The following is a 17,277-nucleotide window of genomic DNA, read 5'->3' on the forward strand; positions in this document are numbered from 1 at the left end:
GGTGGTTGCGATTAAAAATTGCTGGTTAAAGCAATGAGAATTGAAAATAAATTCATATGGTAATTCGGTCTTGTTTGCAATTAAACACACTCCAATCCTTTATAGTTTGTTTTTGTGCCGGAAGTTTGTCTAATCCCGTCACCTTTGAAGTTGTGTAAAAGAGGTTACGGATTTCGTTTTGGGAAGGGTTACAAATGTCCGTTATTCAAAATTGGCTGCTTGCTACGTTTACAACTGGTTTTATAGATCTAAGGATTTTAAGCAGCAGCAGCAGTTGTTCCCGTCCTCGTTTCTTTACCCTCCCAGAATCTTCAACACCTTTTTTCCATGGTGAATCGGTGGTGGGTGCGTGATGAACTTCCCTTTTCCCACTTTCTCGTGTTAATAGCGGCCGTGGAGGTTCATTGACTTTTTGGTAAAGGAATATGTAACTTTTGTCTCTGTCTCCTTTGCCTAAGTGGATGCTTTAGCAAGATGAAAAAATCAAATATTCGAGCTGATTTGATAACAATCTCCTTTTCCCTGGATGGCCTTGTAGCCTATTAGGTAAGCTAACCTAAATAAAGGATGATATCTGAAAGTTCAGAATCTAAGCACTGTCCTTCCTCATACAAGTTGCGCATTGAGAAAATCCATCATGTTATTCACGGAGAGAGAGTAGGGAAAGCAGTATTCTGTCATAAAGTAGTAGAAGCTTTAGCTATGCCTTTTTGGAGAAGCAATCTTCAAAAATTATAGCAGATTATTGGTCAGGGCAACTGTTTATTGTAATTCAAAAATAATTGAAGAGAATTGTCTCCGTCTAAGCCAAGTGTAATCCAAACCTTGAGTTCACACCAAAAGAACCCAATTTAAACAAACAGAAATGGAACCATCAAAAGTGTTGATATTTAACACCTTTGAAAACCCCCCATCGTTTTTCTGTCCTTTTTTTTTTTGCACTGCCATTGTCTTCGATTGAGGAGTGGGAAGGGTTAGTTACCTGTAATAGTCATCCAACAAAACTCCAAAGAACCTGATAAGGAAAGCATGAAAGAGACTAATACTCCCTGTTCAACGTTCATACATAGAGTAGGCTGCAAAAGTAGCAAAAATTCCACTCACAGGTGTGCAATTTTTTGAGTGACCAAACACGCGGCAATTATGTAATAATAAGACGGAATGACCCCACGACCGCTAATTTCTTTGAATTGAAGCATACGGCATGGGAGAGAAAGTCCTTTCTTATCCCAATTAGATCACCAGCTCTACACTAAGCTGGGACTTGTCCCTGTTTGCTGACATTGCCTTGATATGCCGTGGCGCCAGAGTATGCGGTACGTTATATTGGATTTTGACTTAAGATGCGCCCGCTTCACTAATATTCTTATTTGAGCATACTAATTTCTTAATAAATAAAAGTTTATTAGCTTGGTTTAGGTGGGGATTGGACTTTTCTTTTTTTTCTTTGAAATATATATATTAGACAATAATAGTGGACGCAAACATGTTCCCTTAGATTAGATATAATCTATAGGTGACAATTTTGGATGGCTTTTATCACTTTATTTTGGGTACTTCTTTTCCCTGCCACATTTATGTATTATGGTCCAAAAAAGTAACCAAAGACAGTAGACACTTTCCCAATTTGTGAAACATAATAAAGTAGGAGAAAAAAGAGTTGAAGGGGTGCATCGTACTTCCTCTTCCATGGGATAAATAAGGTTGAATCTTTGATTAGCCGTCTACCCAATCCTTGGTTTAATATTTTCTTGTTTTTTGCAAATTAATTAAGACTGATTTTTTTACTTAAAATTATTCGTTTTACAAAATAAAGAGTAAGAAAGATGCATTGATTACAAGTGAAAAAGGTCCAACTTTGAATAATTTTTTTTCAATTACTTTTGCTTTATGTTGTGGCAAAAGCATTTACTGCTTCTTGGACTTGATTAAGTAAGGTTGCATGCGATGTTTGATGGGTGATTGTTCTTTTTGTTTTTCGGGTTGTGGGGGTGTTCGTGGCCGTGTGGTGGTGGGTTTTTGCGCTGTGGTCTCTGGTGGCTGGCGTTTTATGATATCTCTTTGCTGGTTTTAGTTTGAGATTTTCAAGGTAGGGATTTAAGATGGTCATATGCGAGTGACCCATTTTTTGATGAACTGACACCTGACAGCTTGCAGGGACTATTGATTTTGCATATGACGGAGCCATTTTTGCAAGGAAATGGCTTGTTTCTATGGAACTAGGAATATATAGTAATGTGGTTGTGGTTGTGTTATTCATTTGTAAGATCAGGCGGCCACGACTTTTATTTCGAACTGATCATTGCTCGAGTATTTGGTTAGGGGTAGTAAGTTGTGAGTTTTTTTTTTAGGCAGTTAGGAAGGATTTTGAGTAAACCGTTAACTGCTTTTTGAATGATAATTGTCTTTTGTATGGATGAATTTATATACATTCAAGTGGTGTCACATGACATCACTTATTCACTAAAATGTCAAAAATTTTTACTTGTTATATTATTTAGGTTAGAATTTTACCTAATTAATGGTGTTAATGAATCCATTAATTTTTTTGTAATTTTGTAAGAAACGAGATCAAAAATTCTAAATCAAAGTAGATTTATCTAAAAATAATTTATATATTAATATTTAAATACTATAAGACAAGATAAAAAAATTTTCTTGTATAATTTAAATATTAACTTTTTTAATTATCATTATTTTAATTATGACACCTCTAAAAAAAATTTCTAACTCTTTTATAATTGTATAAATTCCCTTACTCAAATTAGGTTCTTATATCATGAAAAATCTCTTGCCCAATAATTAAGAGATTTGGAATTACACGATGGTTATTGAGGTTAATAAATACATTTAAATAAGAAAAAGTGAATAAGGTTGTATATCGGTAAAATATTTTTTAAAAAATTAATACAGAAATTAAAATATATTGACCATCTTTTGTAATTTAGTTTTGTTCAAATGGAATAGAATGAAAATGAAATAAAAATAATAAAAATTCGAGATTCCATATTATCATATAGGTATTTATGGCCCGCTCAATACTCTAATATACCCAAAAAAAAAATGACAGGACCAACTGATGACCTCGTACAAGTATGCAATTGCATCTGTAGGCCCATTAGCCAGCTTGCTGGAGGGCAATTACGAAATAGTTTTATACGTTATTGGGCTGAGCGAGTTAAAAGTTGCAAAAAAAAAAAAAATGAAGGGAGACCGGGTTCCGCCCGACCCAAACAGTATAATTCGGATGATTTCCTTTCTTCCGTTGCTTTTTCTCAAAACTAGATTAACGGTGAGAATTATTAACTAAGTAGTGATAAGAAATCATTAAATTAACATTTATTAAACTTTTCTAATACTAGAAAGTACATGCTTCAAACTTTTGCCTATTAACTTGCAATTGTTATTATTATTATTATTATTAAAGCTTGAATAATCAAATTACGCATTATTAACATCATTGGAACATAGAAAATATATTAATTTCGAGAAATTATAAGTATGGATGCCTTTCAATAATTCAATATAGGAATTTTGAAAGTTTTAATTATTAGAAATAAGTAAAAAGATATGCAATGAAAGGGAAGTAGAACAGGATTCTCTTTGGATACATAGTGAGTTAGTTGTCAGTCAATAGAATTGAATCATTTCAGGAGTGCCAAGCAGACTCAAACACGAAGAAGAAGAAGAAGAAGAAATAAAATAAATGGAATTAGGATAAAGGAAGAAAGAGACAAGCAGAAAAAGATATTAAAGAATAATGCAAGCACGGAATTATTTGCTAGGTGATGAGAGCATAATTGAGACAATGCTTATGTACGGTCAAAGGTACACTTCAATTTTTTTTAAATGTTTCATATAATAAGTAACAATAAATATGAGTAATAAAAATAATAAAGTAGAATATTTTTTTATTTTTCTAATAAGAAATTAAATATGATTTATTTAATTTTTGATATTTTACCAATATAATTAATGCCTTACTTTGAACATTTTTCCTACTCTGATAGGACGTTAACAAATACTTGGACTTCACATTGAATGAATATCCCATGTCTAAAGTCGTAATATTGAATGTAAATTATTTAATATATAACAAGTAATAAAATGGATTGAAATCGTTTGACATATTCTAATTGAATTAGATAAGGAATTTGTTTTTCTTCCTATTTTTATATTTGTGAATATTTATTTTCTTATTATCTGATATCCTTTCTTTATTGAATTTGAGTGATTATTTAGCTTTGATTTTGATTCTATAAAAGACAAAAGCAACTAAAATATGACTTTAAAGTATCATTTGTATGTATGTTCCCCTACACATGAGAAGTTATCAATACAATTAAAATTTTCATATTATATGCTCTTTAAAAAAATAGTAAATGGTGTTATTATGAAATTTAGGTGATACATGATGTTATTTATCTTAATTCTTATGATAATAAATTTAAATGCATTTTAGATACCATAAAATATAAAAATAGTCAATAAATTGATTTTGGAATAAGTTCATTAAAATAATTTAACAAAAGAAGGAAACATAATATTTAAGATGTCATACAATTAAAGAGGATTTAATAGATTTGATAAATTATGTATATCATTAAATAATCCATAGAAAGATAATAATTAATTAAAAATACAGTGATAGGCAATCAACATTTTACTTAAAAAATCAATTATGATCTAATAATAAGCTACGAAATTTTACCATATGTTGTAAGTTTTTTCTTACTAATCAATCAAAATTTTTTAGAATATACACTTTATTAAAGTCGAGTAGTAATTCAAATAAATATTAGTAAAATTTTCCTTTAGATTAATGATTAACATTTCCTAATTACTTAGGTTTCAAACCTTGTAACTTTTCAATATGCACTTTATTTTAGTGTTTTTCATGGAAAATATAACTTTTTTTTTTAATTTACATTTACATTATTTCATTTTCTTGTAATGTTAACTAATTAGATGGTGATCGACTTATAATTTACAAATTTATTATTTCAGTATTATAATTATGACATTTACTTATTAAATCATCCACATGCAACGGATTTATGGTAAAAACAATATACAATAAAAAATGTGCAAGTTAAAATATCATCTTATCATTCAAGTAAGCTAATGGAGTGAGCCTTTAAAGGTCAAACAAGCGAATACAAAGCCAGTATGGTGTGCAAGGAATATTGGTTTATGGAAGCAAGGAGCTGCAGGAATCTGAGTAAATGTGAAAAACCTTCTTCCAGGAAACTTCGAAAGGAGACAAAGTGCAAAATAAAGCATGAACTGCTTTTGGCCATGCCTTTGTAGTAGTAGTAGTCTAGTAGAAGTAGTATTTTATTCCTGGAGAATCAGCCGACCAGATAAGAACACTAATGCTCGAGACAGAGCATAATAATAGTCTTAAAAGTTGGGTTTATACTTTACACTCGCTGTCTATGTGAAGGTCTACACTTTTATTAACTAGTTTTCACTTTGCACCTTGTTTCCGGATCTTTCTTTTCCTTTCCACACAATATATTCTCCTCCATCCTTTGCTCCTTTTTAGCCATTTATAAATGCACATGCATGCATGCCTGCCGCCCTCAATCCCAAACCTACAAATTCTTCTCCTCCATTCCACTCTTTCTCTGTTGTTTAGCCAGTATGACTGACTACAAGTACGGCTATTCCTATCCTCCTCCAGGTATCAAATCATTGCATCTCCTGAATTCTTAAATCATCATGGAAATCTTGTTTTCTTTCACCAGTGTTTTTGAGTTTTGAGTGTTAACTTCTTAATTTTTATATTCTTGGACAACCATTTTGAATATTTGTTGAATTTATACCCATTTTTTGCTTAATTATCACTTCATCGGTGTATAAAATACGGTGCAGGTAGTTATCAAGTGCCACCTCCAGTAATGGCACCTCCTCAGTATTATGCAGAACCACCACCACCCAAGAGAGAACCAAGTTTTCTTGAGGGATTGTATGTGCTCTGTACTCTTCTGTTTTTTCATAAAACATGGACCAGTTTAGACCTCAGTATAAATTTACATTTGAAATTCATATAATACAAGATATACTTTTTCAATTTTTATTCCTTAAATGTAATCTTGTTTGGCCGCCTAGCTAGCTTTTCCCAGAATTTCTTATGTTTCCTAGTTTATCTCAAACCATGTCCTGTTAGGCAATCATTCTTCCCATCCAGACCTGGAAAATCCTGTTGGGAGCATGGAATCTGATATGGTTGTTCTTTTTCTTGTTTATCATTTTGCAGCCTTGCAGCTTTGTGTTGTTGCTGTCTCTTGGATGACTGCTGCTGCGACCCCTCTGTGATATTTGTGGACTAGGATCCTAACCACCAAGAATTTGCCCAGGGTTGCTTCGTTATCATACCTGTAGGAAAAGTAACAGTTTGATCATACACTTCACGTATTCTGCTGGTGAACGTTAACAAATATATACATATTTTACATATGCTGTAATAGGTGAAAGTTCATAGCAGAAATCCTTAGATATTAATTTATATATTGTCATATATACAAGAATGTTCTTTTTCATCTCCAAATATAGAGATCTTAAATCCATAATTAATTGTCGGTTCCGGAACCGAGCGTGTGCTTTTGCAGGTAAATTTTTGATGGAGATGGAGCATATTTGTATACCTTAAACATGAAAATGAAAGGAAGGTTTACACTGTCACATGTTTATGTCTTCCTTAACCTATCAAGAAAGCTATAGGTCTTGCGGATTACACACAGATCGTAATAGAAGACAACTAACATATATATATATAAAAGAGTTAAAAAACAAACATTTGTTGACATCTTCATCCCTAACACAAGATCCATACACACAACCATTCAATCATTGGTCCGTAGAAACGGATCAAAATGGCCTGATGGCATAGCATTAGGTGGCTCCATGTGAACAGAGATGACCCTAAATCTCTTACAATTGAAGCAAACTGTGTGACAGGAAGCCCCACACTAGACTGTCCTCCTTTCAGCACGTCGATGTACAATATAGCCCTATTCTTCGGCCTTTTGTTTATTTTCCAAGTCAGGATCAAAGGAAAACATACATCATATCTGTTAGAAAAATTAGCAACAAAGGAAAAAGAAAACAAGTAAAAATAATAATTGATTTGACGCGTGATATCACTGTCCTTTAAGGATAATTTTCGTCCATTCGGAGTATAAAACTCGGTGCAAAATGACTGTAACGGTTATTCTTCAGGATTCAACAAACATTTTCTTATAGTTTGCACAAACTATTAAGGGATGACAGGAACAGCAGAAAAGTGAAAACCCAGCTAGAAAAGAGAGGAGGCAAAGAAAGCTTAAGAAAAGAAAGGAGGCAGAGAAAATTAATTGAGAAAGCCTAAGAAAAGAAAAGCTTTGGTGTGTGTTGTGAGTGAAGGTGTGAGGCTGTATTTATAGGCATGGAGGGAAGTGAACATTGCACCAAATAAGGTTAACGTTGCACCAAATTAAGGAGTTGAGAAAAACCTGGTCAGCATTTAACTAAGTCAGATAAATGTTGGAACAAAACCAGGATAAATGTTGAGCAAAACTAGGAGAACCAGGTAAGCATGATAGAGTTTAAGTTTGATTTAATCAAAGGTTGAAAAAGCTTAAAAAAATTAAAACCAAGGTACAAAAAGTCACTTGGGCACAACCCACGTGTATATTCCCGCGCATGAGGGGAATCTGAAATTTCTAAAGGTTTGGCCCAATTATGTGCGCACGAGCCCACTCCGTTTTCCTTACTTGCAACAAACCCATAGTTGGTTTTCATATATAAAGCATTCACCTTTTATGTATCTTGAAACTATGAGATGTTTGAACCTTATGAAATACACTATTTTCCAACAATCTCTCACATATTTCATAAGGTTTTATAAGAAGTTTCGCTGAGTTAAATTTCATTTGAGTGTAATGCATCGTGACTGGTGGTTTTTAAGCTATGAACCACCCCTATAAAGAATGAAATATAAGTCACAGAATTTTGGTGAAGTTTGTAACTTATATGAACCAAAATTCTTTTTGTGAAAAATAGTTTTCATCAATTACATTACACCTCCACAATTTCTACTGTTCAACGCAATTTTGCGCGAATAGGCCATGCCCGTGTCTGGTTATTCATAAGTGTTCTAGAGAATTTGCCATAATTCTCATAGGAGCGGCCTCACTCCACACTTATTAGGTTGATTCCATCAAGTGTATACTGTAGTATAATACACTACCCAAAAGGGATATGGAATGCATTAAGAGTTTAACTCAATCTCTCTTGCATTGCAGTTTTGCACTACTTACACACCATAGGAGGGACAATAATTTCAATAGTGCATTAATTTATCAACAAATAACTTGTTATTACCCATATGAACCTAATTCATGGGATTTTCAATCACAAAAGTTAGGTTACTATTATTTGTTAATTTCCTCATTTGGCTTAAGTCTTATTCCTCTCGATGTAGCATTAATTAATTTTCTTCCCAAGGGCTTAGTCAGAGGATCGGCCAAATTCAGCTCTGACTTCACATAATTAATGGATATAATTCCATCTCTAAGCAGCTGCTTTACTACATCATGTCTCAAACGAATGTGTCTATTTTTACCATTGAAAGTTTTATTCTTTGCAATGGCTATTGCCGCTTGGCAATTACAATGCATGGACACAGAAGGTGTTGGTTTCATTCCCAACAAAATATCTACTAAAAAGTTTCTCAACCACTCAGCCTCATTGCTAGCCAACTCTAAAGCTACAAATTCTGACTCTATTGTAGATTTAGCAACTATTGTTTGTTTGGTTGATTTCTAAGTTATAGCACCCCCACCAAGGATGAATACATAACCACTTGTAGATTTCGTCTCATCTAAATCTGAGATCTAGTTAGCATAACTGTATCCTTCTAATACAACAGGAAATCCATTATATAAAATACCATAGTTTATGGTACCTTTCAAATATTTCATCACCCTACTCAAGGCAGTCCAATGATCTCTATTAGAACTTTGTGTATATCTGCTCAGTCTACATACAACATAAGCTATATCTGGTTGAGTATAATTCGTCAAATGCATCAGACTCTCAATAATCTGTGCATACTCAGACTGAGCTACACTATCATCTCTATTTTTCTTTAATTAGATATTATTATCATAAGGAGTACTCACAGATGTGACATCAAAATATCCAAACCTTTTAAGTAGCCTCTCAACATAATGCTCTTGTGTTAGCATTAAGCTACTATCACATCTTATGATTTTAATACTCAAAATAACTTTGGCTTCTCCTAGATCTTCCATGTCAAATTTAAAAGCTAAAAAGCATTTTATTTTATTGACCACATCAATGCATGTACCAAAAATAAACATATCATCAGCATATAAGGTAATAATCACACATCTACTATCAATAGTTTTTGTGTACACACATTTATCAACTCCAACAGTAGAAAATCCATTACTAACAAGAACTTGATCAAATTTCTCATGCCATTGTTTTGATGCTTGTTTCAACCCATATAATGATTTAATCAATTTACAAGCTTTGTTTTCTTGACCAGGAAGAATACATCCCTCGGGTTGTGCCATATAAATTTCTTCTTCTAAATCACCATTTAAAAAAGTGATTTTTACATCTATTTGATGAACAACAAGTTTGTAAATTGAAGCTAAGGCAAATAAAACACGAATTGATGCAATTCTTGTTACTGGAGCAAAAGTATCAAAATAGTCAATATTTGGTTTTTGAGTAAAACCCTTTGCAACTAATCTAGCTTTATATTTATCAATAGAACCATCATGCTTAAATTTCCTTTTAAAAATCCATTTGCAGCCAATTGGTTTGGCTCCAGGTGGTAAATCAACTAATTTCCAAGTTTGATTTTGTAAAATCGAATCAATCTCACTTTGTATGGCTTCTTTCAAAAATAAACTTTCTTTAGAAGAAATTGCATCAGCATAAGTTAAAGGATCATTATCTACAAGATAAGTATAAAAATCATTACCAAAAGAAATTTCCTTCCTTGGTCTTTTACTCATTCTCAAATCATCATTTTGTATTTCAAAATCATTTTTGCTAAAAGTTGCATGAGAAATTGTATCAGTTCTTAATGGAAAAATATGCTAAAAAAATTCAGCATTCTTTGTTTCAACAATTATATTATAATCAAGAACATCACTTTTTAATACAAAAAATCTATATGCAGCACTATGTTCAGCATAACCAATAAACATGCAATTAGATGTCTTAGAACCAATTTTTCTCTTCTTAAATTCAAGAAGCATTACCTTAGTTAGACACCCCCATACTTTCAAATATTTTAAATTAGGAGAATAAACTTTCCATAATTCATAAGGTGTCTTACTAGTTTTCTTATAAAGTATTCTATTTTGAATACGACATGCAGATAATAAAGCTTCACCCCACAAATTTTCATGTGCATTGGAACTAACAAGCATAGAGTTCATCATTTCTTTTAATGTTCTATTTTTTCTTTTAGCTACACCATTTGATTCAAGAGAATATGGAGCAGTAATTTGATTAATTATTCCTTTTTTTTCACAAATATCATTAATCGGTATATATTCACCCCCTCTATTTGATCTAACTCTTTTTATCTTTTTATTCAGTTGATTTTCTACCTCAACTTTATATTTAACAAACATGTCAAAAGCTTTATCTTTATACCTAAGCAGATAAACTTTAGTAAATTTAGAATAATCGTCAATAAATGTAACATAGTATTGCTTACCACCTCTAATCACAGTTTGTTTTAGATCTCCTAAGTCTGTTTGAATTAAACTTAATAATTTAGATTCCATATGTACTGAAATACAAGTTTTCTTAGTTGATTTTGTTTCAGCAAATATTTCGCATTTATTAAAGCATACATTTTTAATACTAAAAATTAAACCCAGTGATTGCATTTTCTTAATATAGGGAATGCTAACATGTCCTAATCTACCATGCTATAAATCAACATAGTCAATCATGTAAACAGAAGAATTACCATTTTCATTCAAAACATTGGAAATGTTAAGTACAAAGAGTCCCTGATTGCAATAACCCTTACCCATAAACACATTATTTTTTGTCATCACGATCTTGTCAGATTCGAATGACACTTTCACCCCAACCTTGCCTAATAAGGCCACAGATACCAGGTTTGTCCTTATATTGGGAACATGAAAAACATCATTTAGAGCTAGGGTCTTGCCAGATGTGAGCTTGAGAAGGACTTTTCCTTTACCAAGAACTTAAGCAGTTTGAGAATCACCAAAGTATATTATCTCTTCTCCTTTCCCTACAGGAGTATAGGAGGTAAAGGTATTTTTGTTTGCACAAATATGCCTGGTAGCACCTGAGTCTACCACCCATTCCTTCACACTGGCCACCATATTTGCTTGTGAAATGACCGCAGCAATTATATTGTCGGATTCATCTACTTTGACCAAGTTGACTCTTGGATTAGCAAGTTTGTCATTTCCCTTTACTTTTTTCCTGCATTGTGCTGCATGATGCCTTGCCTTTCCACAGACAAAACAACTACCCTTCTTTTTTAAGGTAAAATGAGGAGATTTGGGTTTATGATCAGGTTTGTAAGGGTACCTTTGTTGACGCTGGATTCTACCTTGCACAAGATTGGCTTTAGTTGCAATTTCCTTAGCTTTGGAAGCCTTAATCTCTCTGCGGGTTGTGTCTTCAATGATGATGTGCACAATCAAATCTGCAAGTGACAACTGCTTTTCCTTGTGCTTCAGTTGTTGCTTGTATCTATTCCAGGATTCTGGTAGCTTCTCAATCAACAACCCAGCAACGAACTCTTTTTGCAAGTTGATTTTTTCAACCTTCAAATCATCCACCAGTTTGTGGTATTCATTGATCTGACTCTTGATGTCCTTGTCATCTGTCATCTGTCATCTTCCAGCGATAAAAGTTGCCAATCATGAGCTTTTGTTTCCCAACATCTTCATCAGTGTATTTGGCTATCATTGACCCCCATATTTGCTTTGCTTCTTTGTAAGGGCTGTCTACATCAAACAACTCATTAGAAAGTGTGCTAATGATTGTATGCTTGCATACCTTATTTGCATGCATCCATGGTTCCAGCATCTTGACATCATCGGGCTTGAAATCAATTAGTGCAAAAGCGACCCCATGAACATCCAAGATTGAAAAAATCCTTTCTTGCCACATTTTGAAGTTTCTGTCATCAAAGACTTCTATTTTGGAAATATCTGGAAATGGTTTGGCATATAAAGCCGAGGGCATAGGAGGAATGGTCATCAGAGTCGGAGCTCTGGGGGAACCGTTGACAGTGGTGGTGGCAGTAGGGACAGAGGCAGCATTAGGAACAGTGGCAGCAGCATTATCAACGTGGGAATCCATTTTCCTTAATAATGTTAGAAAAATTAGCAACAAAGGAAAAATAAAACAAGTAAAAACAGTAATTGGTCTGAGGTATGGTATCACTGTCCTTAAGGATAATTTTCGCCCCTTCGGAGTATAAAACTTGATGCAAAAGGACTGTAGCGGTTATCATTCAAGATTCAACAGACTCTTCCTTATAGTTTGCACAAACTATTAAGGAATGACATGAACAACAGAAAAGTGAAAACCCAACTAGAAAAGAGAAGAGGCAAAGAAAGCTTAAGAGAAGAAATGAGGCAGAGGAAATTTGTCGAGAAAGCTTAAGAAAAGAAAAGCTTTGGTGTGTGTTGTCAGTGAGGGTATGAGGCTGTATTTATAGGCATGGAGGGAAATGAACGTTGAACTAGATTAGGGAGTTGAGAAAAACCTGGTCAGCATTTAACTAAGTCAAATAAACGTTGGAGCAAAACCAGGATAAACGTTGAGCAAAACTAGGAGAACCAGGTAAGCATGATAGAGTTTGAGTTTGATTTAATCAAAGGCTGGAAAAGCTTAAAAAAAATTAAAGCCAAGGTATAAAAAGTCCCTTGGGCACAACCCACGTGTATATTCGCACGCAGGGGGAGAAATCTAAAATTTCTAAAGGTTTGTCTCAATCTTGTGTGTGCGTGAGCTCACTACATTTTCCTTACTTACAACAAGCCCATAGTTGATTTTTATATATAAAACATTCACCTTTTATATATCTTGACAATATAAGATGTTTGAACCTTATGAAATAAGCTATTTTCCAACAATATCAACTTTCTCATTTCCCTCCTCTTTATCTACTAAACTTTGTTCCATATTCAAGTGCAGACAACTTTACAGCGATGGCTGGTTTTTAGCCTGATCTAATCACCAGTGGAAATGATTGGAATGAGATAGCTCTGAAGTTCATAGTCTTTGCATTTGCATTTGTTTCGCCATGGGAAGGCAACGCCAAGCAAGGTGACAGGGTGGTCTGAATCTTGTAGGGTATTGCAAGTACTTGAGATTTAATTACTTGCAACAGTTATTTGCCATGTTTTAAAAGAAAAAAAAGCACAGAAACTTGTACCAAAAAGTTTAAAGTACCTGCAAACTTCGCATGTAAAGGAAGGTCCCAAGTCGTATCAGCTTCCAAGATCTGCATAAAACTTCCATCTACCATTGAATACCAAACATTGCACGACTACCATTTTTAGTTTCACATCAATGAACAAAAGAAGGAAGCTCTATCAGCAACTATTCATCACCCAAATAAATTAAGTAGGCTTCTTGGTTTAATAGAGAAAAAGGAGAAAAAGAAAGAGACATAAGTAGCCGACCAATATAGTTCGATGCATCTTGATTTGTAAAGGTCTTTTACCACCCCCTTTGCTTTAACAAAAAAGTGGCACAGTAGTGATTTTTATACTCGAATTTGTAATAATTCAACCCAATTTTATATGATTAAGAGAAATTGCTTACACTGTTAACCTTTTGTGTTATCTAATTTAACCAAATTAACATGTCTCTAACGATCTAAACAGTAATAAGTTTGAATGGAGTGCCTCTGCCAGAGCACCGAATTGATCCATCAACAACAAGAACAATCAAATCTAATGCTGGTAGCAGTATTAGATTACCATGCCAACAACCTTATTTAGCCACTGGCAGCGTAATTTGGCCCTAGAACACCCATATATTCTCTGGCCACAGACAGGGTGCTGCTAAGGAAGGAGAATTCCTTTGAATTTATATGATTTGGCATGCCACGTGCATAACATATTCCACGGTGGCACCACATAGACAGTTTAACAATATTAATGTTGTAATTTCTCTTAACTGCACAAGTAGTTAACACGATGATCATTTACTTAATAGAAATTCGAAAGAACAGGGATTAAAATGCACTTCACGTCTAAGTAAAGAGATGGTTAGGACTTTTACCTTTCTGATTTAAGCTTGTTCAATGTTAAAACGACCAAAAAGATGTTTCATTCCCAAGATTTGGTGATGATCTTTTCTTTCCTGGGGCTGCTGAAAAAACAAGAGTAAGAAAGAATGAAATAGTCCAAGTGAGTCTGCTATAAATTGTTAGAGATTATTTCAAACAAAATTTATTCGATGAAAACTCGTGCATAAAGAAAAACATATAAATTTAGAGTTTTTTATTTTTTTTTATAAATTAAAAAAAAAAATCGAACACACTCTTTTAAATAGAGAAATTATGTATTAATTAATAAGTCAAATATTCGAACGCCAATCCTCTACTTTCATATTCATGATTTAAAAATTCTACAACAACTAGGATTTGTCTAGGAACAAAATTGAAATACCAATCCGAGCATAAAAGTACCAAGTTGGCTGCATAAGCAAAGAACAATAGGAAAGGAACAAGCTTTGCTTTATTCTATTAATGTGTTCAATTCAGCCTTCACCATGGCTTTTTATTATTATTATTATTATTAATGCTATCTAAACAAATTAATTATCCATCAATCTACATACATACATCAAGTTGTTATTCAACATTGGTATACTTGGAACCTTAACACAAGTTCAAACACGTTTTTGAGATTAAGGTTGAAGTCAAAAGAAATAGGAATATTATTTATGAAGGTACATCAGATTAATCCAAGAAACTCAAGGAAATAAGTACCAAAAAGAAAAAGAAATAAGTAAGCAAGATTTCGGTAAAATTTGAAACTAAATCTCGAAAGGTTTTTAAAATTAAGACATAATGTTTTAAAAAATTTATTCTTCTATTATATTCAATCAAATCTTTATATTTTTATTTATAATTAAATAATCTCTTATGGCTATCGATTAATTAATTGTAATTAAAAAAAATACCATGTGATTCTGATGTGGTGCTGGCATGGAAGGTGAAATGCTACATTGTCATGCCATCATTTCACACCAACGTGTTATATTATTATTTATTACGACATATTATCATTTCACATCAAACCATATTATATAAAATGACAAGTGAAAATTTTGAAAATAATAATTAGTCAAATATTAATTATGAAGACTTATTTAATTTAAAATAAAAGTAAAGAGATTTGATCGTACATAATAAAAAAATTTATATGAATTTTTTTAAATAAGTCATAAATATTTTTAGATATTATGTCCAAATATAATAAAAAATTAAAAAAAAGCAATCACTTAATAAAATTTAGCAAGCAATTTAATGATGTGTGAAATTTAATTAAAGTAATATTTGTACAAAGAATTAATTCAAGACTATTGAACAAGGATAATTTTATTTATGATTTTCATTGAAAACACTTATCTAAATAAAAATGTTATTTAAGTTTTGTATGCATTGTCTATTCAGTGATTGCTAATTAATTAATGGATGTTAATTTTCAATATAAACTTTAATCCCTTTTGCTTGAAATGGCCCTTACATTGCTTCATAATCTCTACCCCTACGTAACCAAAGGAAAGTGCAGGGAAATTAAAAGTAAGTCGTGGTCTAATCGGCCGTTATACCATAATTACCCTCGCTTTGAGTATTCCCCACGCGCTCTCAACTGTCCAGTCCTATTTAGCTATTTCCCATGACGGCACGAGCTGTGACCCTCAGCCGGGACGAGCTGTGACCCTCAGCCGGGACGGCGATACCGATTAGTAACCAACCTGTTTTGCAGCGTCAGAAAATGGGGGGGGAAATGACGAATCTACCCATAAAAATGTTTCATCACGCCAATTGCAATGTCGATGCCCGCCAAAATCAACCTTGGATCCCGCCAATTGCAATATGATATTTTTTGTGAGTAATGTTCGATTAAAAAATTAATTTCATTGTATAAATTTGGTTAATTCATAATTTTGGACATAAATGCCAATAAATCGATTTAAAATTTTTATTTTTTATTAACTGAATTAACCAGTTTAGTTAATTTTTTCCAATTAAATTTTATTGCCATTCTTTTTATATGGTTATACAATTTTCATCAATTGCATTGGAACAAGCAATTGAGCTGGAGAAAGGTTTATATATCACTTGAGCGATGAAGGTGTTCACTTATTTTCTTGTTGGAACTTTTTTATATTTCCAGTCGTTGAAAGTTGGAATAATTTTATTACCTTTCTTTACTTATTTTTGTTGGAATATTTTAGTGTGTTCTCATTTATATTTGTCAGAACATTTTATTGTTATTAAACTTATAGTATTGTTAAGATTTCATAATTTAATATTATTAATTTTGAAATTAATTTGGAAAATAAATTTTGAAAAAATTGTGCTTGAGTGTATTAAGGCTTACGGGTTCAAAAATTTTGATTAATTCATTACCCAACCGAATTAACAATCTGATTCAATTAATTAAGTAATATTTAATTATCAATCAATTTGATTAATTTTAAACAATATTCAATTATTTTGATTATAAAAATTCGTTAACTGAATTAATTGAACCAACTGTTTTGAACTCCTAATTATCTCTAGTGTATTTTGACTTAGGGGCGGATGGTGGCACAAAATTTTTAAAATCTTTTATTTATTATATATATTTTTAATATGTCTTCAAAATTTTTTTATTTAATAATTAATATATATAAAGAATAATAAAATGACTCCATGAGCCCCACTTAACTTTATTCTAATTTTTAAGTTTTTTCACACTTCTTTCTCTTTTTCTTTTTCTTTTCTTTTTTTTATTTTTATTTTATTCTCTTCTTTATAACTCATCATCAAAACACATTTCATTCTTAGAAAAATATTTATGAGCTTATTAGCTTGGATAAGGAATGACCACTCGTCACCATTATGTGAAATTAAGATGAGGTAAAGTTTTTTCTTATTTTTTTTTCTATTTATATAGTTATTATTTATATTCATTTTATTTGCTCATATGTTTTAAGCTTTTATAGATTTTCTCCTCCAAA

General features: G+C 32.3%; 1 long non-coding RNA gene across 1 annotated transcript; it reads left to right on the plus strand.

The window, feature by feature from the left end:
* Positions 5,572-6,594, plus strand: LOC18608163. Its single transcript, XR_001926450.1, has 3 exons — positions 5,572-5,686; positions 5,878-5,971; positions 6,263-6,594. It is a non-coding gene; the product is annotated as an uncharacterized LOC18608163 (long non-coding RNA).

This window comes from Theobroma cacao, chromosome 2, assembly GCF_000208745.1.
Source record: "Theobroma cacao cultivar B97-61/B2 chromosome 2, Criollo_cocoa_genome_V2, whole genome shotgun sequence".
In the NCBI taxonomy this organism is placed as follows: Eukaryota; Viridiplantae; Streptophyta; class Magnoliopsida; order Malvales; family Malvaceae; genus Theobroma; species Theobroma cacao.